We start from the raw sequence: 27011 nt of genomic DNA, 5'->3' as shown, positions 1-27011 counted from the left end.
TTTATTGGTGTCCCTGAGGCTACAGGGGGATCAAGAACAAGTAATAGGTGCCCTTGCTTATCCCACAAAGCGGGGAGAGCAGGTTCCTTTTACGGAGTGAGGATAGGGGTGGGTCAGGGCTTCCCCGGTGGCTCAGTGGTAAAGAACCTGCGGGCAATGCAGCAGCCACAGGAGACATGGGTTTGATCCCTGGGTCAGAAAGATCCCCTGGAGAAGGGCATGGCAACCCTCTCCAGTATTCTTGCCTGGAGAATCCTCATGGACAGAGAAGCCTGGTGGGCTACAGTCGATGGGGTCACAAAGAGTTGGACATGACTGAAGTGACTTGGCACGCATGCCTGCAGCGGTGGGTCAAGGTGTCTGGCTAAAGGGATAGCTTAGGTGTTTTGCTTGCCCTTCAGTGGAGAAGGAAATGGCAACCCACTCCAGTGTTCTTGCCTGGAGAATCCCAGGGCTGGGGGAGTCTGGTGGGCTGCCGTCTATGGGGTCGCACAGAGTCGGACACGACTGAAGCGACTTAGCAGCAGCAGCCAGTGGTGTTTGAGCGCAGGGGGCATGCGCAGTACTCTGCTTTTGCTCCCAACACTTTGCTTTTGCTCCCAACGTTCTGTTGCTGCTCCCAGCTCTTTAGAAGTGCCTAGTGGACTTTTTTGGCCTTTTTGTATCTTTTATCCAGAATTTGCACCAGTTGTACAAGCACAAGGCTATTTTTAGTCCTTTATGGTTTCTTTGTGTTTTGTTGTTTCCTGGAGAGCTTTATGCAGTTCCCAGCCCATCTCAAAGGGTCAAATTACACGTGAATACCTTTATCTAAAGCACTTTCCACAGGAAACTGCAGGAATCCCAACTGACAAAAGCACTAAGACATCCCCAGAATCAGAAGCCACAGTGGCCCCCAGCCTTCTAGAACGTCCTGCCCTGCTCTGTCCCGCTCGCAGTTCTGTTTCTCTCCTGGATCAGGCTGTAGGGGCAGGAAGTCCACGCGTCTGTGGCATTTCTCCAAGCTCTCCGGCACCGTGCTGGGCACATCCCAGATGGATGAGTGCTAACTATCGGTCAATAAGAAATAGCAGCAGTAACACAGAATCTTGACTCACCTCCTGTTATGGCCGCTCATCAACAATTTGAGTAGGATTTTTGTATGTTTCATGGTCAGTAGTCACGGAGTGAAGGAATTAGTAGATGATAGTTGGTCTTGTAACCCTGGATGGTTTCAGCTTTGAGGCATTGTACAGGTACATGTGGGCTAGACAGGAAACCCAGATAGACAAGTTCGGGGCTGCTAGACTATAGAGCTTTTCTCCAGGTTCCGGCAATAAAATCTGCATCAGACAACTCCACGCTGCCGTGCATGGGGTCTGAGTGCCTATGTTCCAGGGAGGGTTCCCTGCGTGGTCAGGCAGCCTTGCTCACCAGGCGAGGTAAATGCCGCAGTCAGGACTCTCCCTGGTCGCCAGCTGACCGGGAGAAAAGGGCAATGACGCAAGCTGGAAGATTGTGAGAGCTCTGCCAAGCTAATGGGGAGTTGGTGCAGGAAGGTTCTGAAGAAAGGGAAGGTGCCAGTCAAGAGTTGGTAGCAACATTTTCTGGGAGTCACAGGTGTCATGACAGGGATCTGTGTTTTGGTGGGATAACCCCAGACAGAGTGGGGATTAAAATATATATATATTCAAGGTAAGTTTCACATTCTGCTTGGTGGTATCTGTGAAAGATGCTGAAATCCGTGGTTAATATTGACCCAATAATCTCACAGGTCAAGTATTCCAGTGACAGATGCCAATGCTTACAAATGAAAAGGGCAGTGTGTGTGTGTGTGTGTGTGTGTGTGTGTGTGATGTTTTTAATAAAGAGAGAGAGAGAGAGAGTGACAGAGAGGTGGATTTTGGCAGTGGGTTGGTAAGAATGTGTCAATTTTAACTGGCTTTCTGCGGGGGCGGTGAAGTCCTGCTTTACAGCCTTTGCTGATTTCTAGGACCCAGATGACATGACTGAATGTGGAGTGGGGCGGTGATAGGATCAGTTGACTCCTGGGAGCTAGTACAGGCAGGTTCCAGTATATTGGTGCTACTTGTGTACACATAGGAACTTACGTGTGAAAAAGTCAGGTAGCTTAGGTTATAGAGAGATCACATCTTTAAACGTATTTTCATTGGCGTCTTGATATTTCACTTTCTTCATTTATTGGAATATCAATTTTTGTTTTCATGGAGGGCACTTGTGTTATTTTAAGAATCCCAAGGATTATTTGGTCCAAAGTTTCCACTTGTGCATCTGAACTTCCTCTTGCAGAGACCCGGGACATTGGATCAGCATTGTGATCCGGAGGGCCCCGATTTTAGCCCCTTTGCATCTAAGGCTGCCACAGAGAATCCAGGGCACAGAGCTTGTCCATCTTCAGCCTCTGCTTCGCAGCTCTTAGCAGGACGGGGATCCCAGTGTCATCTTTGGTTATACTCACATGCTCAGCTGTTTTTCCTAAGCTTGTCCCCAGGTCAGGAGATTCCTGTAAGCTGCGATGGAGGGATGAAGTTAGGCCACACTCCCTCTTCTCTTCCACTGATTTACAGGAGGAGGTACCTGAGTAGAGAAACTGAACCTTTCAAGAGCCATACATGGAGGAATCTACAGGCTCAGGCACATGCTAAGCTGAATCAGCCAGGTAGGGTACTGATTTCGGGTTGTATGGAAAGAAAAAAATGAGAAGTTATCATCATGGTATTTAATATAATTAAAATAAAATCCAATATTATAAAAATATAATGATCAGCCTCACTGTTTAATGTAGGGAGAGAAATTATTCTAATTTTTCCTCAATGTTTCAATGCCTGGCTCAGTGGTGGATGTTTTGAGCCCTAGGTCAGTGTCCATACCCAGTTCTTTTACAGTCTTTTTTAAAAACCATTTTAAATTGTAATGTACTTAACTTACAATGTTGAATTAGCTTCAACTGCACGGCAGAGTGATTCAGTTATATGTATATACATATATATGCATTTGTTATTGTTCACTTGCCAAGTCATCTCTGACTCTTTTCAACTCCGTGAACTGTAGCACACCAGGTCTCCCTGAGGCCTTCACCGTCTCCTGGAGTTTGTCCAAGTTCATGTACATTGAATTGGTGATGCCATCCAACCATCTCATTCTCTATTGCCCTGTTCTCCTGCCTTCAATCTTTCCTAGCTTCAGGATCTTTTCCAATGAGTCAGCTTTCAGCATCAAGTGGCCAAAGTATTGGAGCTTCAGCTTCAGAATCAATCCTTCCAATGAATATTCAGGGTTGATTTCCTTTAGGATTGACTCGTTTGATCTCCTTGCTGTCCAAAGAGTTCTCAAGAGTCTTCTCCAGCACCACAGTTGGAAAACATCAATTCTTCGTTGCTCAGCCTTCTTTATGGCCCAACTCTCATATCTGTACATGACTACTGAAAGACCATAGCCTTGACTATAGGTAGCTTTGTTGACAAAGTGATGTCTGTGCTTTTTCAAACACTGTTGAGGTTTGCCATAGCTTCCAATTCAGATTCTTTCCCAGTATAGGTTATTACAAGACACGTTATAGTTCCCTGTGATTTTATGTTCCTTACTTTGTTTCTGTACAATGATTATTTTTGTTTCACTATTTAAAATGGGTAGGCATGCAGCTAGGGACTGGTGGGTCTGTCAGAGAGTATGGGATATTTACCTTGGCTTCTCAGCAGAATTTGCCTCCACCCGTGGTTAAAAATTGAGTTGCTAGCCATCAGATTCACACCAGGGTGTGCTGACTTCAATATGGGTTAGTGGCAGTGGATTTCTCATCCCCTATTCTGATATATTTCATTTTGGATAGCATTTATTTTCTTCTGTTCTGGCTCTTAGATGGAGTTTTGTGTCTTGCTTGATTTTGGTTTAGTGCTAATAATCTGCGGTTGACTTTTTTGCTCTATTGAAAAAAGAAAATCATTAAGAGCAAGGAAATTGTCACACTTGGCAATAACGTTATTGATCACAAGCTTCATTCCTCTTAAGTAGCCCTATGATCTTTCTCTCAACATTAAAGCAATGTGATATTTGACACAGGCTCTTTGGGTTCTCTCAAAGGATGAGATTATTGCTGAGAAATATTGCTTACACTAGTCACTGGAATTACTAGCGACTAGGATGGTTTTCCTGGCATTTTTCATAAACGTTATTTCAAAGACACACCTGATCTTGTTCCTCCATGTCTCTGTCCGTTGCTCTGTCCAGCAGGCTGAGCAGCACCCATGGGCAGGACTGATCTGGGAGGCACTGTGGTCATAAGTAGATGTAAGGGAGCCGGGTGATTTTCGGTCCTGCCTCTGCATCTTACTCACTGTGTTGTTCTGAGCAAGTTCCTTCATCCTTGTTTGCTCAGTTCTATCAGCTATAAAATGAGTATAAAACCACAGCATTACAGATTATTTTGCAGTTGAGCTGAGCAAGTCCATGTAAAGTACTCACAGCATTGCCTGGCTGCTAGTAAGTCAGTTTCCCTTCTTTTATTACTGTTATTACAGTTGTCAATAGTGGAGGCAAATGCCATTCCAGTTGGCCTTCTGTCAGGACCTGTAACATGCCTTTGTTAAGAAGTCCATTTTTGTGCTTTCTTGTCATTGTTGTTTTGTCCGACTCTTTGCAACCCCATGAACTGCAGCCCTCCAGGCTTTCCTGCTCATCACCAACTCCCAGAGCTTGCTCAAACTCATGTCCATCAAGTCAGTGATGCCATCCAACCATCTCATCTTCTGTCACCCCCTTCTCCTCCTGCCCTCAATCTTTCCCAGCATCAGGGTCTTTTCCAATGAGTTGGCTCTTGGCATCAGGTGGCCAAAGTATTGGAGCTTCAGCTTCAGCATCAGTCCTTCCAATGAATATTCAAGACTGATTTCCTTTAGGATTGACTGGTTTGATCGACTTGCAGTTCTAAGGACTCTCAACAGTCTTCTCCAACACCACAGTTCAAAAGCATCAATTCTTTGGCCCTCAGCCTTCTTTATGATCCAACTCTAACATCTGTACATGACTACTGGAAAACCCATAACTTTGACTATATGGACCTTTGCAGGCAAAATAATATTTCTGATTTTTAATATGCCATCTAGGTTTGTCATTGCTTTTCTTCCAAGGAGCAAGTGTCTTTTAATTTCATGGCTACAGTCATCATCTGCAGTGATTTTGGAGCCCTCCAAAATAAAGTCTGTCATTGTTTCCATTGTTTCCCCATCTACTTGCCATGAAGTGATGGGACCGGATGCCATGATCTTAGTTTTGTGAATACTGAGTTTTAAGCCAGCTTTTTCACTCTCCTGTTTCACCTTCGCCAAGAAGCTCTTTAGTTTCTCTTCACTTTCTTCCAAAAGGGTGGTGTCTTAACCTAAATGAAAAACATGCCTTCTCTGTAGTGTGGATCAAATTTTTAACATAGGAGAAAGATCACAGAGTTTATTAAGTATGTATCACACTGTACTTTGCTTTCTCTTGCAGCATCCTTTCCTCATGGCCTGAGTTTTCTTGCTGTAAGACTTTCCTATAACTGTTACCTAATGCAAGGTTGTGTTCTCAACACAGGGTGAGGTCCAACGATTGGAAACACTGGAGTCTGGAGCAAAGAAATGTTTATTGCCGAGCTCTGAAAGGAGATAAGTGGCTTGAGCCCCCTAAAACCTGGGACCTCTCTAAGGGTTCTTGTCGTTGCTCAGTTGTGTCCAACTCTTTGTGACCCCATTGACTGCATCAAGCCAGGCTTCCTTGTCCTTCACCATCTCCTGGAATTTGCTCAAATCATGTCCACTGAGTCAGTGATGCCATCTAACCATCTTATCCTCTATTTTCCCCTTCTCCTGCCTCTAATCTTTCCCAACATCAGGGTCTTTTCCAATGAGTCAACTCTTGGCATCAGGTGGCAAAGAATTTTGAAAGGTCAGGTGAGGAAGGCATATGTTTGTTTGCAAACTTCTTGGTGTTGGAATTCTTTGTTCTTGCGGCTGTTCACATAAGTCAGAACTTGCTGTTCTTGTAATCCTCCAGCAAGACAAATGTTATCCTCTGTTCTACAACTTTTTATCTCTATATGAGTGGAAAAGAGATCTATATGATTTCTTAAAAGTCAGATCCTTGAGAATGGGCTATCCTATGTATTTCAAGCTATAGACAACTTTAACTAGAAGCAAAAGCAGTAGAATGCGAAAGTTAAACAGATCTCACATGGGGTCAGGTTTGCTCTTTCCTGTTACAAAACATGGGTCCTCCCATACCTTCCCCAGTGGTGTGACGTCTGCTCTTCCACGCTTTCACCCGAAGCATCATTTATCTTCAGCGTGGCTTCACTACTCACATGAGTTCGCTCATCTTCATCTGCAGTATGAGTTCCCCTAGTCTCATGCTGACTTGGAGACTAGATGGCTAGTCTTCTCCTAGTCATCTGTCTTTTTAAAAAATGCATTTATTTTCTCTTAATTGGAGGAGAGTTGCTTTACAATATTGTGTTGGTTTCTGCCATATGGCAGCATGAGTTAGCCCTGCTGCTGCTGCTGCTGAGTCACTTCAGTCGTGTCCGACTCTGTGCGACTCCATAGACGGCAGCCCATCAGGCTCCCTCGTCCCTGAGTGGGTTGCCATGTCCTTCTCCAATGCATGAAAGTGAAAAGTGAAAGTGAAGTCGCTCAGTCATGTCAACTCTTAGCAACCCCATTAACTGCATCCCACCAGGCTGGATTTTCCAGGCAAGAGTACCGGAGTGGGGTGCCATTGCCTTCTCCGGAATTAGCCGTAGATATACATATATCCCCTTCCTCTTTCCCTCCCACCTCCCACCCCACACCACCCTTCCAGGCTGTCACAGAGCACTGGATTTGAACTGCCTGTTTCATACGGCAAATTCCCACTGGCTATTTATTTTACATATGCTAATGTATATGTTTGAATGCTGCTCTCTTATGGACAGAGTGAGGGAAGGAGAAGGTGGGACAAGTTGGAAGACTACGCATCTTTCTTAAGCATGATTTTTTTTCTCTTTAATGGTTTTCAAAAATTAACAAATGATATGGTGATCAAGCAAGTTTCCCTCTTACATATCAAAATTCTGATTTTTACCCTGCACATCTGCTCTTTTATTTACCTATAATACTGAGTTATTTTTGGATGCCTATGTGATAGTAATTACTTCATCAGATGGATGTAATTCAATTAATCAATTTATAACCCAGTTAGTCATTAAAATAATATTTCCCTTGACTTGTATGAATCCCAAAGAATATATTAGATAATGGAAGCCTGTCTGTCCAATTTGGTAATGCTTTAGTAGTTGTTTATTTAATTGAAAACATACATTAAGACATGGAATAAAATGTTATCAGTATAATTAGACACTTTAACTTAAAAGCAAAAATGAACACTCACTGTGAATATTTAGAAAAGGAACGGATCTGTATTTTTGAGGAGGATAGCAGATTGAAGAGTGATATTTATTTTTGTCTCTTGTTGTTGATGGGATTCATTCTGGCTCTCAGCACACCCTTTATTGCCACACTCACGAAGTATCATTCGTAACTTCCAGTTTTGAATGCTTAAGTGCATAGAAGACCTCAATACATTGATACTGGGGAGCAGTCATCTTGCACAGGACCTCTAAATTTGTGTAATTCCCTGCTCTTCGCGTCTTCCACGTTTGTTTAGTTTTTCAGCTACATTTGCACAATTAACATTTAAGTCTGTTTTCTAAAATACTCAAATTGGCTTCCATTGAAATACTTGTTTACATTTATACTTTGTGAATTTCTATATTTCATGACATTAAAGAGTTAAAATAATGAGCCTAACTGCCAAAACATATTTGGGAAGAAAAGTAACTGACAAATTGTACCAACAAAACTCAACAGCGGGTAGCAGGAAAGCATAGTTGTGCTGAGAGCTGGCAGAAATCAGCCTGATGTTGCCATCAGCCACTATGTTTCCTGGGAGAAATGAACAGAGGATCTGGGGCCATTGAGGTCAATGTTCATTAGGCGAACTTGGGCTGTTAACCCTGTGAAGGTTTCACATTCAGTGTCTCAATGGTATAATTTTGCTATGCACATTGGGACACTGAACAACTGATCTGTTGTTTTGTTCTCTTCCTCAAATAAATAGTGCAATTCATTCATTTATATTAGAAAGAGCTATCTTATATTCATATAAAACAAAAAGTTTGATTGAATTAACATTTTAAAATGTATTATTATTTCTAATTGCAAAGCAGCTTCTCAAAAAGTTCTGTTTTGAAGTTTAGGCAAATGGACTGCCATCCCTATAAAATCCAGTTTCTGTTGTTTTTATTTACATTTCTCATCACATCACTCTTTACAATTCTGCGTGTGTGGTATGTTTCACAATGAAGGTTTCACTTGTCACAGCTCCACCATTTTCATTTACATTGGAGTTGTGACTGTTTGTACAAAATTGTTTGGAACTATAAAAGTTTAGTTACTGTTTTCTTCATTCACTTTGCAACTAATCACTTTTTGTGAATTAAACATCTAACACAACAGAATAGAGATAACAATAACATGAATTTGACAACTATAAATAGGTTAAATGACAAGAAACTGTATTAGCCAGACTGTAATGCAATTAAAGTATGTGTGATCAGAGGTAGATCAACTGCCAGATTTCATATCCAAAACACACATATGTAATGATGTTTTTTGAAATTCATTACTACTCTTATCTTTCAGATGTATGAGATGTGCGTGTCACAGGGATGTTGCATTCTTCACTCTTTCACGTGACAGTACGAACCATCCTGGGACTCCCCCAGCCGATCATGGAGATCGGGTCTGTTGGCCACCTTCGGGGACCCTCTTGTTGGTCTTGCTCTGGAATCTAGTCTGCTTTCGTGCGTGTGCTCAGTCACTCAGCTGTGTCTGACTCCTTGCGACCCCATGGACTGTAGCCCACCAGACTCCTCTGTCCATGGGATTCTCCAGGCAAGAATACTGGAGGGGGTTGCCAACTCCTTCTCCAGGGGACCTTCCCAACCCAGGGATTGAACCCACATGCCCTGAATCTCCTGCATTCACAGGTGGATTCTTTATCATTATGCTGTCTGGGAAGCCCAGGCTACCTTCCTCTGTGGTAAATTCTCCTTGGGAATCTTTTCCTGCCAGCAGCCCTTAGCAGGTCTGGCTCACCCCTTGGAGAGTACTCGCTTTCCAAGGGAAGAGTTATTTCCTCCCTGGAGCTTTTGGTGCCTCTGCAAGCTCACCCATCTACTCCTGAGTCCAGTTTTCCCGGGGAGCTCTAGGAAAGGGCAGCCAGGGACAGCAGCACTCCTTCCTGTGCTTAAAAACCAGGGGGTGCATTCAGAGCTTTGTTCTAACACAGAAAAGCTTCTTGTTTTATTTAGCTTTCTTCTTTAGACATAAGCTTGGTCTCAACTGTCAGTACCTTGCAATTGTAAATCTACCAGATGCCCTTTCTGCTGCAGTAGATCTGAACAAAGATATACCTAAAGACTGTTGTTTGTGTGCTGTTTTCAGACGCACGCGGCCACCCACCCTCCAACACACACACACACACACACACACACACACACACACACACACACAAGGCCTCCATAACTTGGGACCACGTGATGAGGTTGTAGGCTCTGTTTCAGTTTTGAAGGTGTGTGATTCATCTGCTCTGACAGAATTAAAGGTGGAGCAGACTGCAGACTTGACAGAGTTCTCTTGTCACTGAACAAAGATGAAGATCAATCAAGGCTGATGAGGGCCATGGACTTTTACCCATGTTTATCATCATGGTAAGGAGCTAGAGAACATGCTTGTAATGCAATAATTCCTGACATCTCATAATTGAACGGATGTGAAGATGGTTAAAAATGTCATTTCTAAAGCACATTTGACCCTAATATACTAACATGATGTAACCAAAATACAATTATCCAAGTTGAAATAGAAATAGTTATTATTTCTTTTTCAGCCTTTGCATTCCTAATATACTTTAGGGTGGCTCAAATATTCATGCATTTATGTCTAGAGACTAACAAGAAGAATTTAATTATACATAATACATCTTCTTTGACACCAAAAATGTGCAGTGGTCAGAGGGTCATTGCATTTTCTTTGTGAAATGAAAACACTCAGAAATGACATGGAAAATGTCCACAGGATATTGCCTTAGGAAAGCAATGAAAGCTAATATCACATCTCCCAAGTTTGTACAGGCATCTTGTTAACTAGAAATAGCCTATTATTGGTGCTAATATTTTGACTCTGTGAATGAGGCCTGGCTTATACCAGTGGCTTTCTCCTGCAGTGCTCTTTGATCTTTTTCAGGCATAAATTGTCTAAATTCATTGCAGCAATTATTGTACTTGGGGATGTAGTAGTAGACTTGACTTCTGATGATTACAATCACAGAACAAAGAAATAAAGTCAAAATCTAAAGCACTCACTACATGGGTACATTTTTGGCTCCTGAATGTACAGATGATAAATTAAGACAAATAACCTCCTCAAGTTTGGTCTTTTATCCAGAGATGAGTTAGGATATAATTTAGGAGAAACCTAAGGACACATCTGATTTTGGGAGAGGCCATTGAATAAGTTGATCCTTGCATCCAACTCAATGTCCTGTGGACTTTATTTTTCTTGTTACAGTAAAGAATGGTGAATTCTACTGAAAGACTTCAGGCTTCTTCATGAACGTAATTAGGCTGTATACCAATGTGTGGTGCCTGCTGAATCAATCATTTAATTGAACATGTTTTGAAAATATATATGTATATTTGGGGCATATCCTTGACAAAATAAGCATACCATGTAAGAGTTGTGAGTTGAGTGTATTCAGGGTCTTTCTGAGAACGATAACCCAGGAGACACCTCTCAGGTGGCCCTGAGGGGCTGCTGTGAAGAGGTGGGAGAGGGGACAGGATGTAGACCCCCAGTCAAGATCTCAGGGAAAGGTTACTGCTAGTCCCAAAGATCAGGTATCTCAGTTAATAATTTTAGTGCTTTCCTAAGTATGGGAAGTTGCAAGGATTTGGGTTGATGAAAATTTCTCCTGAAAATAGCTATGGTCTGAATGCCTGTTCTACCAGTTTTCCCAGAGCACAGAGGGCCTCATTCATGATCTACATCTTGAGTTTTTCCCCTAGGATGTGCTGCGGGCCAGTGGCTGAAGTGGCTGATGACTCAATTCTTGTAGATGGTGGGCAGCATTTTTTGCTTTACTGGAAATACGTGTATATACAATGGGGAAACAAAGTAGCAGGAATGGAAGAAATTTGGAAACATTATTGTTCAACATGATTGATCCTTGGATGTGGCCTCTGTCAGATTTCTGTAACTTACAGACAGTAAAGAAAAGTTCTGCCTGGAAGGCTGTCCACAGGGTCTGCTCACAGACCCTGTGGACAGCTCCTGCCAATCAGCCTTTGCCTGGAATGGTCTAGTAGCAGAAACTGGAAAGAAAGCCCAGACTGGTCAGTTTGCCTTCAGGGGAGAGAGGGAGAAATTCTGGGATTTATTTATAGTTGATCATTTTGTCCATAGGAAAACTAACTGCTCGATCTGCTATTCTGAGTCCTTCAAAGCATTTTGAAATTATTAAGCATATCCACATTCTAATATGGGTAGAAATCATCCATTTTTACCTTGTTTTCTATGTCCTGGCTTCTGATTTTCTTTTCCAGTGACTTACTTGGAAGACAAATACACCGGCATTTTGCAGTGTATGTCAGTTTACCCCAGACACCCAATCTTCCTGATACACAATAGCACTTATTTACCTCTTGGGGTTATAAGGCTTACCTGAAGGCTGTTTACATCTTTAATACAAATCCAATGCCTGCACAAGTCCTCCAAAGATTGTGTTTCCAATATAGGAGGAAAGGTGATTCAAAGGACTGTAACATGCACTTAGAAGTAACTACAAATTACTTTCTTCTTTCTCAAAAACTACTTTCATGCATTGCCTTCATGGTGTAATACTGTTTCTGGCACATTATATCTTGCATAATAACGTTCTTACAGTAGGTGATTCAAATGGCTTTTGAATAAGCAGTATTGCATTTCCCTCAATGCCTGGGCTTCCAAGGGAGACTTATTCAGCACTAGGTTGAGAATAAATAAAGTGTACCATTAGGAAGAGCCTTTTTTAAGCTTGTGCATATGCTAATTTATTTAAATATATACATTAGGACAGTGTGGATCCGAAGATTTAAGGGTCTTTGAAAATTCTATATGTAGACTATCCTTTTTATTCAAGATCCAGCTTTTGCTGATACAGTTTTTCTTTGTTGGCTTTTCCTATTTCCAAGAAGTTATTTATCACTTCACAACAATTATCATCTCCATTGCATCACCTGATTTTTTTAACCAAGTTAAGTGTGTGCAAAGAAACAAGGTAACTATTAGGCTCAGAGTTCAAGCTTTGATTGTGTAGAGAAGTTTCAGAAAAAACTCAGGAGATACAGCATTCACGGGATGTGCACTCACTTACATACTTATGCACTCAAAAGAAAGCAGTTTCATGGAATTATGTGAAATCATGAGTGCTTCTGAAAATTGTCTGAGCCACCAGGGAAGTCCTATGGAATTTAAGGGCTTCCCTGGTGGCTCAGTAGATAAAGAATCTGCCTGCAATGCAGGAGACTGGGGGTTCAGTTCTTGGGTTGGGAAGATTCTCTGGAGAAGGAAATGGCAACCCACTCCAGTATTCTTGCCTGGGGAATCTCATGAATAGAGGAACCTATTGGGCTATAGTCCACGGGGTTGCAAGAGCTGGACACAATTTAGTGACAAAACTACCATATAGAATGTAAAGAATCTATCATTCTATAAAAATAAATTACAGAAAAGTGCTTGCTGACTTAGTACATATATATTTGATGTTTTCTTTTAAAAAGATCTATACATTTATTTGCCTATTTGCTAATCAAATCACATACAATAAGTGGTTAGCAATTTCAGCAATGTCTTCCTTTTCTTTATGGGTGATCACGCGAGCGTGAATTGAGGCCCACACTATATTATGATTAAGTACACTGGCTGTTGTATACAGTATGTCCCATCCCACCACACTGAGAAATACGTGCTGACTCTGAAGTCAGGTCTGACCAGGGGATGTTGCAAGATACTCCTTCCTCTTCTCCTGTCATTCTGTCTCTCTGCGAGAGCTTGCCGCACGCCTGTCTGCTAGGACAGGCCAACGTGTGCAGGCTCTTCCCCACCTACGCGAGAGAGCATCATGCCCTTTGCTCCTCCTGCTAGTGGTGCTGACACCCGCCTTCTCAGAAGGTTCCGGAACTGGGCTCAGACCGGGCTTGAAAATGAGTCCTGAGGCTGTCAGTTTGCACCTGTGGTCTATATGATGAGCATGGGGTCTGGGTGGGCACCTGCCCTCGGTCTGGAGGATTCTTTCCTGACGAGTGGGGAAGACTCAGCTTTGGACACCCTAAATCAAACAGTACAGAGAGAGGACCCTTTTGCCTGCGTCTAACATTGCTGGCTTAAAGGACCTTGACGAGTGTGTGAAAAGTGGGCATAAGTGTCAGCCCGACTGCTGACTGCAGCCCACTGTGGGGGGCACGTGAGGAAGCAGGCTTGCACACACAGTGGTGGGTGCTGAGAGGCACAGGGCGGGCTTTGGAAAGAATGGGCTGACTTGGTGGCTCTTGGATGCTGGAAGCTAGGAGCAGAAGGATGGGACCAACATTGCTACCACGTGGAAAGGTGAGCAGACAGAGTAAATGCACTAGGGTGTATCTGGATGTGCATTGCAGAAATCCTAAATAATGGTGGTTTTTCTGTAATTTAAGTTCACAGCAGGCAGTTTTTGAGTATCAGTGAGTGAATCCATGATACTGGAGTTGCAGTTTTTGCCCTTAATTTTTGATATCTTCTTTTTAGCTGCTGCAATCCAGTCATCCCAACTACATTCAGACATGGAGGAAGAAGGTGGGAGCAAATGGAATATGCCTCTTTGTGAGGCAATGTCAACTTATTCCACAAGCAATACATCTGAACTTCCAAAGCTGCAGGAGACCCAGGAACGCCCCTGAGCTGGGGTTAGACAAACAAGCCCAGCATGGGTTTCTCCAGGCTCCGGGGAGGGGGCTCCCCAGGTGTGTTAGCTGCTCAGCTGTGTCCAACTCTTTGTGATCCCACTGACTATATAGTCCACCAGAGTCCTCTGTCCTTGGGATTCTCCAGCCAAGAAAACTGGATTGGGTCCGCCATTCCCTTCTCCAGGGAATATTCCCAAACCAGGGATTGAACCCAGGGTCTCCCGCACTGCAGGCAGATGCTTTACCATCTGAGGTTTCCTGGGCTTACCATGGCTGCTCTCATTCCCCCGGCCGCGCTTCTCCTCCCTGGGATGCAGAGATTTTCTGCTTGAGCAGAATTTGAACAAAGCAGGGTTTCTTCCCCCGGAAGAAAGTTGAGGTGTGATGTTCTTGGAAAGGAAAAGCCTTAAAGCCACCTTAAAAAAAAAGTCAGCATATTGGGGAAGTTCTAGTGATTTGGAATGCTTGCAGAGAAGCGTATGAGGGGAGATCCACCCAGAGAAGAGGTTACCCAGGGGAGAGTACAGACAGGCCGCGCTGCAGAGCTGGGAGAGCCTCACTGCTCATCCACAAAAGAGAGGTGAAACGATGCCATCTACAGCCACATGGACGGTCCTAGAGACGGTCATACTACGTGAAGTGAGTCAGACAGAGGAAGACAAAGGCATGGGATATCACTAATAGTGGACTCCAAAATGTGACACAAATGGACTTGTCTATGAAACAGGAACAGATTCATAAGAATAGACTCGTGAAAAAAAAAAAAAAAAGAATAGACTTGTGATTACCAAAGGAAAAATGTGGGGGGGGGGGATAAATTAGGAGCTTTGGATGAACAGACACACAGTACTGTATATAAGATAGATAACTGAGAAATATATGGAACTATATATTCAGTATTTTGTAACAAGCCATAATGGAAAAAAATGTGAAAATAATATATATATGTAACATATATAGAGACACACATATGGATAATAAAATCACCTTGCTGTATACTAGAAACTAACACAATATTATAAACCAACTATACTCCATAAAAAATAATTCAAAAAAATAACGGAAATTCCCATTACTCTAAAGGTGCTCATCCAGTTTTAAAACAAATAATGATTTATAGATAGCAGTTGTATTTTTCATACATGCTAATTAAAATGATACAGCAATGGATTTCCATGGATTAGCAAAGGTTTAAGCTCACAAGTAAATGCATATGACATGCTGATCACAAACGCTTCTACATACATTTAGAAAATAGTCGTGCAGGCGCAGGAGAGACACTCATTATGCATTCAGCTGGCACGCTGCCTGAGTTCCTCCAGTGCACAATGAGGTGTTTTAATTAAGAAAATGACAAGATCAGTTTTGCCTTTTACTTACTTAGCTTTGTGACTGGAAGAAGTGATTAAACAAGTTAGAAAACTGTTGTCTGAATCCAAGTAGGAGATGATAAGAACTGGGATTAAAGCCATGAAGAGACTTGTTAAAAAGGAAGAGACAAAAGAGATTAGAGACTGGTTTCTCTCAGGTCTGATGAGTTTAGTGCCTGATATCTGGCACAGAGCAGGTTCTCAGAGCTTGCTCACAGATGGCAAAATAATTGAAAGAGCAGGAGATGGGGAATCAGAAAGTGAGCAGAGTAGGGGAAGGTACGGGGTCAGTGTTAGGACTGAGCTGGAGGTCATGGCAGAATATCTAAGTGGAAGTGCATTGAAGCATTGGAAACCTAGACCAAAAATTTAAGAGAGAATCTGCGTTGGGTCACTCAGTCATGTCTGACTCTTTGCAACTCTGTGGACTATACAGTCCATGGAATTCTCCAGGCCAGAATACTGGAGTGGGTAGCCTTTCCCTTCTCCAGGGACAAGAGCTTCCCTGATAACTCAGTCAGTAAATACACTTGCAATGCAGGAGACCCCAGTTTGATTCCAGGGTTGGGAAGATCCCCGGGAGAAGAGATTGGCTACCAGCTTCAGTATTCTGGCATGACTGAGTGACTTTCACTTCACTTTCACTGTGTTGCGTAGATCAAGAAAACATCAGCGTGTAGAAAAAGGCTAAGGTTGGAACTATTGGGAAAATCAAATGACAAGGAAAGATACTGAAAAGGAGATCAATGACAGAAGGAAAACCAGAAAAATTTGTTAGGAAAACGAGGGGAGCAAGAAGGGAAAGAGTTTCAATCATTCTGCCGACTTGAGCAGAGCCAGTAAGCAAGGTAAAGTTTAAGCAGTAGTCCTCAACCTTTTAGGAAGCAGTCCCCAATCTTTTTGGCACCAGGAACAGGTTTCGTGAAAAGCAATTTTTCCATAGACCTAGGGGCCGGGGCCTGGGGGAGGGGCGGCTTGGTTTTGAGATGATTCAAGCACATCACATTTATTGTGCACCTCGTTTCTATTATTATTGCATCAGCTCCACCTCAGTTTATCAGGCATTAGATCCCAAAGGTTGGGGACCCCTGGTTTAAAGTATTTCCTTTGGATTCAGCGATCAGGAAGATGTTGATGACAGTGGCAAAAACACACACAGAGGAGGACTTTGGAAGAGGCCAGATTGGGAAAGGCAGTAAAGAAAGATTTAAAGGCAATACAGGAGCATCAAAGTTCGGGTCTAGTCAAAGGTCAGAGTACATGTGTATATGGTTTAGTTTAAGAGCACAAAAACTGTCACCATCCAAGTTCAAGTACACCAGGAATATGCAACAGACAGAGGTGTGGGAAGGAGCAGTGGGAAAAAAAGACAGAATTTTCACTTACAGGAGAGACAGAGAGAGAATCTCAGTGTTACCCAAACACACAAAATGCATTCTCCCAGCTGGAACTCCAACCTTATTATATATGTAAGAACATGCTATTGTTTGCTATTTATTTTAGTAGAACTTAGGGTACAGGCAAGAACCTATAAATTATATATGGCTATTTCCTTTCTAATGAATCATATGGCATATTCTTAACTAAGAGAATAAACTATCAAACGTATGCACATATGTAGCTTCACAATGTTCATTTCCTTTGACTGTCTCAGGAATGCTCATTACGTCATGAACACAGGCAAGATTTGGTTCAATAATAGATAATCCATTTTCTAATTTCTTCTCTACATTCTTTGAGAACTTCAGAGTTGCTGAGAATTCATTACATTCTTTAAAATATGATTGTGTCTGTTTTTAATTAAAGTTGGTTCATCAGGTGCACACCATGGATGGAAAAGTAAGAGGGTCATTTTTCATCCTGGACTCTCTGAAACGTGAATGTTTTCTGTCCTTAATTGTCCACTGCATTCGGCTTATTATTTGTTTGTATTTCACATTTTCCGCCAAAATTGCTATCAGGCACACCAGGCAGATAAGAGAATTTTCTCTCTGTGTAATTTAAATCATAACATTTTGATGCAAAAGCCTTCAAAAAATTGATAAAGGTTATTGTAGTCTATAAGAAACATTACAATATTCTGAAAGCATTGAGGCACTGTTTTTTTTTTTTTTTTCTTTTGTTTGTTTCATTTGACTGAGAGAGATACTCCTTTGATACCAATGAAAAAAAGTGATCAGTGAATAATGGCTTTAACCAATCAAGATCCTTCAAATACATCATCTGTTGGCTGACAGTCCGATTAATAAATGTAATCAGACCCCTTGAAACTGTAGGGCTAGTAAGTAATCTTCTCCCATGCCATCAATATTCATTGGCTGTTTTACTCAATTAACATCAAGTACATGCTGTCAGTCCCTTGGAGGAGGGGGGTGGCAACTTGCTCCAGTATTCTTGCCTGGTGAGTCCCATGGACAGAGGAACCTGGCGAGCTACAGTTCATAGGGTTGCAAAGAATTGGACACCACCGAAGCGACAGCGTACACATAAGCTGCCGGGCATTAGTCTTTAGCTTTTTATTTTTTTCATCTCTTGAGGGCCATGAGTTTAACGTTTGTGCATTGGAAACAGTCTTAGCATTATTCTGTACTCAGCTTTCTTCATTCAAAGTGTCTATTTCAGACCTTCTTCTCTTTCAATAGATGGTCTAGTCTCTAATCTAACAGAACAAATAGGAGCAACCTAAGCCCGCTGTCTGCTCTGACTTGCCCTCTCTTCCTTCCTGTCGCTCCCCAGTCACAAGAAGGGGCACCCTTCGTGATGCAGGCTCCTGGCACCATTTCATTTCCCCTCTTTTACCTCTGAGGATTGTTCCAAATGTTGGTCCTTCTCTCTTCTCATTCTCTTCCAACTGCCTTTTGTCAACACTTGCAGATTCCTCTCTGGACAAGAAAAGTGTATGTAGGTGGTGCTCTTGCCACCATAAGAAATCCTAGGACCAAGTTGCCACTCCTTTATGTTCCTGTCTATCTTTCTGCAATTGCTACTTCTGGGCATGTGATCTCATGGACCCCAGACTCTACTGAGCACAGGTTGCACTTAAGGATGTTGCTCACATTTCTGAATCCATCCTTAGTTGGAAGCATCTGGTCTTTAGCAGAACTCAGGGATTTAAACATGTAACCATCACTCCAGTTGCCTTTGAAGCGGCGTGTCTAGCAATCACATTTTGAGAAACGTTGTTTCAATGTATATGTTTTCTGGCTCAACTTAGGCTTTCTCAAGCATAGTTCAACCTTTGTAGCTGCTTCTGTTCTTAATGGATGTTGTATCCATCTCTGCACCATAAACAGTGGTGGAAGGATAATACTTTCTCAGGGTGGATGCTCTGTTAACATCTCGTTTCCTCGGATGCCTTCTCTCAGCTACTGAGAGAGCTCATTTTCTCCGAACTACTGAAATGGAAGCAATTATATTGACTTTTTTTGGCTAATGATATTTTCAAGGTTGTAAGGTGTCTGAAAGATGGTCCCCATTCCTTAGGAGAAACTGGTCTGTAGATGAATTCTTATATGTAGGTGCTGCCCTTTCTGCAGCAGATCAAGTTAACTTCTGCCCCTGGAGACAAAGGACAAATTCACCAGGGGACCAGTGCTCAATGCTCATCTTTGCACATGACAACTACAGGCATTTTATAAGAAACATAGCAACACTCTGTTTCAGAAACTTATTTTGGTGTCTGAAAAGTCTGGCAAGTGCTATTCATTTATGCCATGTGTTTAATACAAAGCATGTTCAGATTGCTGCTTTACATTGGAAGAAAAAGTATTTTCCATAGAAAAGCCCAATAGTTCAAAAAGAGGGACAGAAAATCGGGGATTTCATGGGTTTTACCCATGGTGGTGTGCTGTCTCTTAATGATGTTTATAGAAACCATCTTAGAGTGAAATCTGACGAAAGAGTCCTAAGTTGATTTTTATCCAGTGCCTTTGAGGCCAACCACTCTGAAAGCAGCCAATTGTTTTTCAATTGAGCTAATTGAAATTATAGTTTATTGAAACTAATATCCCTGAACATCACATTTCTGCTGTGTGTTCAATTTAAGTGTCTTGTGTTGATCGAGAAATCAGATTACCTACAGGGAGGGTGGGGAGTCAGAGAAGGAGGCAGAGTTATGGTAAAGTTGATGACCCTGAATCTCATATTCCCAAAAACTTTGAACTATAAATTAATTTCTGAACTCACTAAGCATGTAATTCCTCTACTTCCCTTGGAAAGACCTGACACAGTCTGTGTTCCCAATAGGGGTAGAGAGAACCCTGGCTTCTGAGTGCTCTGGATTCCTCTACTTAGGAGTTCTTGGAGTCACTATTTCCTGCTCTAAAAAGCAGAGCTAAAAAGATATACCTTGTACATCTGGACAAAACTATAATTCAAAAAGATGCATGCACATCTAAATGGATGGCTGGTGAGAAGATGCATGCACATCTACATGGATGGCTGGTGAGAGGTTGCATGCACACCTACATGGATGGCTGGTGAGAGGTTGCATGCACATCTACACGGATGGCTGGTGAGAGGTTGCATGCACATCTACACGGATGGCTGGTGAGAGGTTGCATGCACACCTACACGGATGGCTGGTGAGAGGTTGCATGCACATCTACACGGATGGCTGGTGAGAGGTTGCATGCACATCTACACGGATGGCTGGTGAGAGGTTGCATGCACATCTACACGGATGGCTGGTGAGAGGTTGCATGCACATCTACACGGATGGCTGGTGAGAGGTTGCATGCACATCTACACGGATGGCTGGTGAGAGGTTGCATGCACATCTACACGGATGGCTGGTGAGAGGTTGCATGCACATCTACATGGATGGCTGGTGAGAGGTTGCATGCACATCTACACGGATGGCTGGTGAGAGGTTGCATATGCACATCTACACGGATGGCTGGTGAGAGGTTGCATGCACATCTACACGGATGGCTGGTGAGAGGTTGCATGCACATCTACACGGATGGCTGGTGAGAGGTTGCATGCACATCTACATGGATGGCTGGTGAGAGGTTGCATATGCACATCTACACGGATGGCTGGTGAGAGGTTGCATGCACATCTACACGGATGGCTGGTGAGAGGTTGCATGCACATCTACACGGATGGCTGGTGAGAGGTTGCATGCACATCTACACGGATGGCTGGTGAGAGGTTGCATATGCACATCTACACGGATGGCTGATGAGAGGTTGCATGCACATCTACACGGATGGCTGGTGAGAGGTTGCATGCACATCTACACGGATGGCTGGTGAGAGGTTGCATGCACATCTACACGGATGGCTGGTGAGAGGTTGCATGCACATCTACACGGATGGCTGGTGAGAGGTTGCATGCACATCTACACGGATGGCTGGTGAGAGGTTGCATATGCACATCTACACGGATGGCTGATGAGAGGTTGCATGCACATCTACACGGATGGCTGGTGAGAGGTTGCATGCACATCTACATGGATGGCTGGTGAGAGGTTGCATGCACATCTACACGGATGGCTGGTGAGAGGTTGCATGCACATCTACACGGATGGCTGGTGAGAGGTTGCATGCACATCTACACGGATGGCTGGTGAGAGGTTGCATGCACACCTACACGGATGGCTGGTGAGAGGTTGCATGCACATCTACATGGATGTCTGGTGAGAGGTTGCATGCACATCTACACGGATGGCTGGTGAGAGGTTGCATGCACATCTACACGGATGTCTGGTGAGAGGTTGCATGCACATCTACACGGATGGCTGGTGAGAGGTTGCATGCACATCTACACGGATGGCTGGTGAGAGGTTGCATGCACATCTACACGGATGGCTGGTGAGAGGTTGCATGCACATCTACACGGATGGCTGGTGAGAGGTTGCTGCACATCTACACGGATGGCTGGTGAGAGGTTGCTGCACATCTACACGGATGGCTGGTGAGAGGTTGCTGCACATCTACACGGATGGCTGGTGAGAGGTTGCATGCACATCTACACGGATGGCTGGTGAGAGGTTGCATGCACATCTACATGGATGGCTGGTGAGAGGTTGCTGCACATCTACACGGATGGCTGGTGAGAGGTTGCATGCACATCTACATGGATGGCTGGTGAGAGGTTGCATGCACATCTACACGGATGGCTGGTGAGAGGTTGCTGCACATCTACACGGATGGCTGGTGAGAGGTTGCATGCACATCTACACGGATGGCTGGTGAGAGGTTGCACGCACATCTACATGGGTGGCTGGTGAGAGGTTGCATATGCACATCTACATGGATGGCTGGTGAGAGGTTGCTGCACATCTACACGGATGGCTGGTGAGAGGTTGCATGCACATCTACACGGATGGCTGGTGAGAGGTTGCATGCACATCTACACGGATGGCTGGTGAGAGGTTGCATGCACACCTACACGGATGGCTGGTGAGAGGTTGCTGCACATCTACACGGATGGCTGGTGAGAGGTTGCACGCACATCTACACGGATGGCTGGTGAGAGGTTGCATGCACATCTACACGGATGGCTGGTGAGAGGTTGCTGCACATCTACACGGATGGCTGGTGAGAGGTTGCACGCACATCTACACGGATGGCTGGTGAGAGGTTGCTGCACATCTACACGGATGGCTGGTGAGAGGTTGCATGCACATCTACACGGATGGCTGGTGAGAGACTGCATGCACATCTACACGGATGGCTGATGAGAGGTTGCTGCACATCTACACGGATGGCTGGTGAGAGGTTGCATGCACACCTACATGGATGGCTGGTGAGAGGTTGCTGCACATCTACACGGATGGCTGGTGAGAGGTTGCATGCACATCTACATGGATGGCTGGTGAGAGGTTGCTGCACATCTACACGGATGGCTGGTGAGAGGTTGCTGCACATCTACACGGATGGCTGGTGAGAGGTTGCATGCACACCTACACGGATGGCTGGTGAGAGGTTGCATGCACACCTACACGGATGGCTGGTGAGAGGTTGCATGCACACCTACACGGATGGCTGGTGAGAGGTTGCATATGCACATCTACACGGATGGCTGGTGAGAGGTTGCATGCACATCTACACGGATGGCTGGTGAGAGGTTGCATGCACATCTACACGGATGGCTGGTGAGAGGTTGCATGCACACCTACATGGATGGCTGGTGAGAGGTTGCTGCACATCTACACGGATGGCTGGTGAGAGGTTGCACGCACATCTACACGGATGGCTGGTGAGAGGTTGCATGCACATCTACACGGATGGCTGGTGAGAGGTTGCTGCACATCTACACGGATGGCTGGTGAGAGGTTGCTGCACATCTACACGGATGGCTGGTGAGAGGTTGCATGCACATCTACACGGATGGCTGGTGAGAGGTTGCTGCACATCTACACGGATGGCTGGTGAGAGGTTGCTGCACATCTACACGGATGGGTGGTGAGAGGGTGCACGCACATCTACACGGATGGCTGGTGAGAGGTTGCATGCACATCTACATGGATGGCTGATGAGAGGTTGCTGCACATCTACACGGATGGCTGGTGAGAGGTTGCTGCACATCTACATGGATGGCTGGTGAGAGGTTGCATGCACATCTACACGGATGGCTGGTGAGAGGTTGCTGCACATCTACACGGATGGCTGGTGAGAGGTTGCTGCACATCTACACGGATGGGTGGTGAGAGGTTGCATGCACATCTACACGGATGGCTGGTGAGAGGTTGCATGCACATCTACACGGATGGCTGGTGAGAGGTTGCATGCACATCTACACGGATGGCTGGTGAGAGGTTGCATGCACATCTACACGGATGGCTGGTGAGAGGTTGCATATGCACATCTACACGGATGGCTGGTGAGAGGTTGCTGCACATCTACACGGATGGCTGGTGAGAGGTTGCACGCACATCTACACGGATGGCTGGTGAGAGGTTGCACGCACATCTACATGGATGGCTGGTGAGAGGTTGCATGCACATCTACACGGATGGCTGGTGAGAGGTTGCTGCACATCTACACGGATGGCTGGTGAGAGGTTGCTGCACATCTACACGGATGGCTGGTGAGAGGTTGCATGCACATCTACACGGATGGCTGGTGAGAGGTTGCTGCACATCTACACGGATGGCTGGTGAGAGGTTGCATGCACATCTACACGGATGGCTGGTGAGAGGTTGCTGCACATCTACACGGATGGCTGGTGAGAGGTTGCTGCACATCTACACGGATGGCTGGTGAGAGGTTGCATGCACATCTACACGGATGGCTGGTGAGAGGTTGCTGCACATCTACACGGATGGCTGGTGAGAGGTTGCATGCACATCTACACGGATGGCTGGTGAGAGGTTGCTGCACATCTACACGGATGGCTGGTGAGAGGTTGCTGTGTGGCGCAGGGAGCCAGGCTGGCGCTGTGTAAAGCCCTAGAGAGGTGGGGGGAGGGGAGGGGCTGTGTGTAGGTGTGGCTGGTTCACAGTGTTATATGCCAGAAACCAACACAATAATGTAGAGCAATTTTCCTTCAATTAAAAAATAAATTTAAAAAGTATGCAGACTAATGTTCATAGCAGCACTGTTCACAATAGCCAAGATACGGAAGCAACTCAGATGTCCACACATGGATGGATAAAGAAGATGTGGTACATATATACAAAATAATGCTACTCAGCTATAAAGAAAAAGAAATTATGCTATTTGAAGCCACATAGATGCAACTAGAAATTATCATACTAAGTGAAGTAAGTCAGAAAGAGAAAGACAAATATATCACCACACCTGTCTGTGGAATCTAAACTATCACACAAGTAAACCTATCTATATATATTCAGAATATATTCAGAATGAATAAAAAAGGTCCTACTGTATAGCAAGCGGAACTATATCCAATCTCCTGGGATTAAATCATAATGAAAAGGAATATTTAAAAAATGTGTATATGTGTAAAATTGACTCACTTTGAGTACAGCAGAGATTGGCAAAGCATTGAAAGTCAACTATAGTTCAATAAAAAAGATGCATCTTGCAACATCGTTGTGCCTGGATAAAAATATTTACTCTTAATTTTTTTTGGAATATCAAGCTAAAATCAAACAAATGGGCTTTGTTATTTTTTTCTCTTCACCACTTAATTGTTCTGGAAGTTTGGAGACAGAAACTTTCATGCTCCCTGTAGATGAAACATTTGTCACATCTAGTCTCAGGGACAGGAGAACATACAGGCTTCTTGTAGGTCTCAGGGAAGCTTACCTTTACATACTTATTTCAGAATGTATCTAATTCACTGATCTAAACCACCCTCCAGTGGCAGGCTGATTGTGCAGCTGTGAGCTGTCAAAATCACAGTCTATATGTTAACAAATGCACGTAGAATACAGAAAAAGGTGCAGATGAATCCAGTTCCAGGGCAGGAATAGAGACACAGGCATAGAGCACAGACTTGTGGACACAGTGAGCAGAAGCGGAGGGTGGGGTGAGTTAGGAGATTAGGACCGACTGTGTACACCGCCGTGTGTGACATAGATAGCTAGTGGGGAGCTGCTGAACCCAGCGCAGTGCTCTGCGATGACCTAGAGGGGCAGGATGGGGCAGGGGGTGTGTGTGGGAAGGAGATCAAGTATGTATACATATGGCTGATTGACGCTGTTGTACAGCAGAAGTTAATGCAATATTGTAAAGCAATTATACTCCAATAAAAAATAACATAAACTATGCTTAATAGAGTTTCCCTTCTGGAGTTAGCAGCATTTGTGGAACTGCATGGCAAGCTGGGTTTACTCATTCTAATCTCTAATAACAATAATGATTAGTCTACATATGAGCTACCTTTTATTGAGAGGTGAGATTTACCTTGACTCAGCCCCTATCTAAAATTTTTAAATGTATTATCTCCTTTAAGCTTAGCATCAACTCTTTGGGGGCAGATTCTTATGTTTCATTCCCATTTTAGAGGTGAGGACCTGGAGGCCCAAGAAATCTAAGTAACACAATTTGGAGCAATGTCTGCATCTGTTAGTGTGGAGGGGAAACGTGATTACTGGATTGAATATTCAGAGAATTCCAGTGCGTGAGCAAGACAAGGTTATTAAAGGCAAGGTCATTTATCCTTCAGAAGAGAACAGGGTAGCCAGTCTGGATATACATACACTTAGAGGAATAAATTCCACATATTTCTAAGCTTGATTCAATTCACTAAACAATGCTTCTTTACCATCTCCTGGTTGAAGTTCCAGAGAAACAAAAGGGCATAAAATCCTACCTTTTCCAAAAGAATGAGCAATCAGTCACAAATAAATTGTGATTGTTTATGAGGGGATAGACTGGGCATTAAAACCAAGAGAGACTGAATGATTTACTCTCTGATGGCAGAACACAATCAGAGAAAGATATCAGAGCACCAAGTTGGTGGGAGAATAAATATTAATAGGGAGTAGAGGGGAAGTGTATAAAAGGAATTCTAGCAGTGAATTCAGTGGCCAATGCAGACATGAGGGAGGTGCTTAAAGACTCTTAAGTGCCCCGATGGTCTTGAAATAAAAGCTGTAAGGAGAGGAGGCAGGAAGACACTTAGATGAAGCTTGGAAGCTGGGTGGGTGTATAGGGATCTTGGGATTTTTTCTGTGCAATGGAAGGCACTCAAGGAGTGCTCGTTGGATGAGAAATGTGTGACAAGCTATACGCATACAGGAGCAGAGCAGTGACTTCACTGGTCCTCGACTCTCCCCCCGGGTCTTTCTGGGGAGGTCCCAGGAGCCTCTTTTCATAGTCTGGAAACCAGAATCAATCCATCTCCATTGATTTGTCTCAGGTCTTGTTTTGAAGACCATAGGCTTTGAGACTCAGAGTGGAAAACAGTGCGTGAGTCAGGATGCCATGCTGGCATCTCTAAGGCTGTCTCAGTGTTTATGTGATCTGGTCTGAAATCCTTGTTAGAATTTCCAAGCAGGAGGGCAGTGGGCATCTTCAGCTGTTTCTTACAACTTTGAGCAAGAGAAAGACTAGCATAGCATTAGTGGGAAAAGTCAGATCTATACTGCAAACTCAAAGTGGAGACTTTGAGATGGCCCTAATTATTTCTTGGTTAGCCAGTCTTCAGGGGAATCCTCTATCTTGTATAGCTAACCGTTGAAAAACTGCACTAAAATCAGTGAAAGTCTACTTACTGGAATTCAATGAACATAATTAAATTAGGCTTCTGTTCTTTAGAATTCAGCTTAAGCTGACTGGTGTAAAAAGAAAAACAAGAGATTTATAAGGGGAAAAACGGGTTTTAAAACCCAAAGAATGACAAATCATTTCCAATCTGTAGGATGATATTTCTAAAGTACAAAATGGTTCACTCTCAAAAGTTAATAATAGAGTGTCGGAAGAGAACAAAGAGAGTGTAAGAAAGACCATAATTTTTACATACTATTTCTTTTTTTTTTTGTATTTTGCCAAAAAATTCTATTTGGGAAAATTAAAAATTAAAGTATCTAAACATTTGAAATTAAATAAAGAAAACTATCAGCTTTTCTCTTCAGGCTTTTGTTCTAATTTTAAGGAGTTGTAAAAGGATAAAGCAAAAGAGAAATGCCTTTTATCACAGAGAATACTGTGTTCTCCAGAAATGGCTCCCGT

At 43.6% G+C, this 27011-nt stretch overlaps 1 pseudogene; it reads right to left on the bottom strand.

The window, feature by feature from the left end:
- Positions 1-859: 859 nt before the first annotated feature.
- The window catches only part of LOC122674661, a 172766-nt pseudogene continuing 146614 nt past the window's right edge, over positions 860-27011 (bottom strand).

The sequence above is a fragment of the Cervus elaphus genome, chromosome 18 (assembly GCF_910594005.1).
Source record: "Cervus elaphus chromosome 18, mCerEla1.1, whole genome shotgun sequence".
Lineage (NCBI taxonomy): Eukaryota > Metazoa > Chordata > Mammalia > Artiodactyla > Cervidae > Cervus > Cervus elaphus.
The sequence above is the reverse complement of the archived record's forward strand: the minus strand, read 5'-3'. Positions and strand labels throughout refer to the sequence as shown.